We start from the raw sequence: 2982 nt of genomic DNA on the forward strand, positions 1-2982 counted from the left end.
GAGACACTATTACCGCAGTATGAGGAATATAATCACCGCAGTGACAGAGACACTATTACCGCAGTGTGAGGAATATAATCACCGCAGTGACAGAGACACCATTATCGCAGTGTGAGGAATATAATCACCGCAGTGACAGAGACACCATTATCGCAGTGTGAGGAATATAATCACTGCAGTGACAGAGACACTATTATCTCAGTGTGAGGATTACAATCACCGCAGTGACAGGGCCACTATTACCGCAGTGTGAGGATTATAATCACCGCAGTGACAGAGACACTATTACCGCAGTGTGAGGAATATAATCACTGCAGTGACAGAGACACTATTACATAGAACATAGAACATAGAACATAGAAAGCCACAGCACAAACAGGCCCTTCGGCCCACAAGTTGCGCCGATCACATCCCCACCTCTAGGCCTATCTATAGCCCTCAATCCCATTAAATCCCATGTACTCATCCAGAAGTCTCTTAAAAGACCCCAACGAGTTTGCCTCCACCACCACCGACGTCAGCCGATTCCACTCACCCACCACCCTCTGAGTGAAAAACTTACCCCTGACATCCCCCCTGTACCTACCCCCCAGCACCTTAAACCTGTGTCCTCTCGTAGCAACCATTTCAGCCCTTGGAAATAGCCTCTGAGAGTCCACCCTATCCAGACCCCTCAACATCTTGTAAACCTCTATCAGGTCACCTCTCATCCTTCGTCTCTCCAGGGAGAAGAGACCAAGCTCCCTCAACCTATCCTCATAAGGCATGCCCCCCAATCCAGGCAACATCCTTGTAAATCTCCTCTGCACCCTTTCAATGGCTTCAACATCTTTCCTGTAATGAGGTGACCAGAACTGCGCGCAGTACTCCAAGTGGGGTCTAACCAGGGTCCTATAAAGCTGCAGCATTATCTCCCGACTCCTAAACTCAATCCCTCGATTAATGAAGGCTAGTACGCCATACGCCTTCTTGACCGCATCCTCCACCTGCGAGGCCGATTTAAGAGTCCTATGGACCCGGACCCCAAGGTCCCTCTGATCCTCTACACTGCTAAGAATGGTACCCTTCATTTTATACTGCTGCTCCATCCCATTGGATCTGCCAAAATGGATCACCACACACTTATCCGGGTTGAATTCCATCTGCCACTTCTCCGCCCAGTCCTGCATTCTATCTATGTCTCGCTGCAACTTCTGACATCCCTCCAAACTATCCACAACACCACCTACCTTGGTGTCGTCAGCAAACTTACCAACCCATCCCTCCACTTCCTCATCCAGGTCATTTATGAAAATGACAAACAGCAAGGGTCCCAGAACAGATCCCTGGGGCACTCCACTGGTCACTGACCTCCATGCAGAGAAAGACCCCTCCACAGCCACTCTCTGCCTTCTGCAGGCAAGCCAGTTCTGGATCCACAAGGCAACAGCCCCTTGGATCCCATGCCCTCTCACTTTCTCAAGAAGTCTTGCATGGGGGACCTTATCGAACGCTTTGCTGAAGTCCATATAGACCACATCCACCGCTCTTCCTTCGTCAATGTGCTTGGTCACATTTTCAAAGAACTCAACCAGGCTCGTAAGGCACGACCTGCCCCTGACAAAGCCGTGTGAGGAATATAATCACCGCAGTGACAGAGACACTATTATCTCAGTGTGCGGAATATAATCACCGCAGTGACAGAGACACTATTACCGCAGTATGAGGAATATAATCACCGCAGTGACAGAGACACTATTACCGCAGTGTGAGGATTATAATCACAGCAGTGACAGAGACACTATTATCTCAGTGTGAGGAATATAATCACCGCAGTGACAGAGACACTATTACCGCAGTGTGAGGAATATAATCACCGCAGTGACAGAGACACTATTACCGCAGTATGAGGAATATAATCACCGCAGTGACAGAGACACTATTACCGCAGTGTGAGGATTATAATCACAGCAGTGACAGAGACACCATTATCGCAGTGTGAGAAATATAATCACCGCAGTGACAGGGACACTATTACCGCAGTGTGAGGAATATAATCACCGCAGTGACAGAGACACTATTACCGCAGTATGAGGAATATAATCACCGCAGTGACAGAGACACTATTACCGCAGTGTGAGGAATATAATCACCGCAGTGACAGAGACACTATTACCGCAGTGTGAGGAATATAATCACTGCAGTGACAGAGACACTATTACCGCAGTGTGAGGAATATAATCACCGCAGTGACAGGGACACTATTACCGCAGTGTGAGGATTATAATCACAGCAGTGACAGAGACACTATTATCTCAGTGTGAGGAATATAATCACCGCAGTGACAGAGACACTATTACTGCAGTGTGAGGAATATAATCACTGCAGTGACAGAGACACTATTACCGCAGTGTGAGGAATATAATCACCGCAGTGACAGAGACACTATTACCGCAGTGTGAGGAATATAATCACCGCAGTGACAGGGACACTATTACCGCAGTGTGAGGAATATAATCACCGCAGTGACAGGGACACTATTACCGCAGTGTGAGGAATATAATCACCGCAGTGACAGGGACACTATTACCGCAGTGTGAGGATTATCATCAGCGCCGCGAGGCGGAGTTCTCTGCCGGCCTCTTGAATTATTTCTTTCACCCTTCCCGCTCTGAGAGTGCGCACTGTCGGATTCGGAGAGGGGGATGCGCAGTTCGGATCCGCTGTCGAGTGTGCCGGCTGCCGGACCGAGGATGCGCAGTGTGTCTGCTGCTCAGGATGCGCTGTGCATCTTGTTGCTGATTATGCGCAGTGCGGATCCGGGACTGAGGATGCGCATTGAGTATCCGAGACTGAGGATGCGCAGTGCGTATTTTTGCTGAGGACGCGCAGTGCAGATCGCGATTGAAGATGCGCAGTGCGTATCGGAACTGAGGATGCGCAGTGCGCGTCCGGGATTGAGGATGCGCAGTGCGGATCCGGGACTGAGGATGCGCATTGCGG

The 2982-nt window shown here is 49.5% G+C and overlaps 1 protein-coding gene across 3 annotated transcripts in view; it reads left to right on the top strand.

The window, feature by feature from the left end:
* Positions 1–2888: 2888 nt before the first annotated feature.
* LOC144498753 (CD59 glycoprotein-like) overlaps positions 2889–2982 on the top strand; it is a 68623-nt gene continuing 68529 nt past the window's right edge. Inside the window, exon 1 of one of the 3 annotated variants that reach the window (XM_078220377.1) lies at positions 2889–2978. The gene's annotated coding sequence lies outside the window, so the exon portion shown is untranslated. The remainder of the gene's footprint in view (positions 2979–2982) is intronic. The other 2 variants (XM_078220378.1, XM_078220379.1) reach the window with 2 other exon arrangements.

The sequence above is a fragment of the Mustelus asterias genome, chromosome 9 (assembly GCF_964213995.1).
Source record: "Mustelus asterias chromosome 9, sMusAst1.hap1.1, whole genome shotgun sequence".
NCBI lineage: Eukaryota > Metazoa > Chordata > Chondrichthyes > Carcharhiniformes > Triakidae > Mustelus > Mustelus asterias.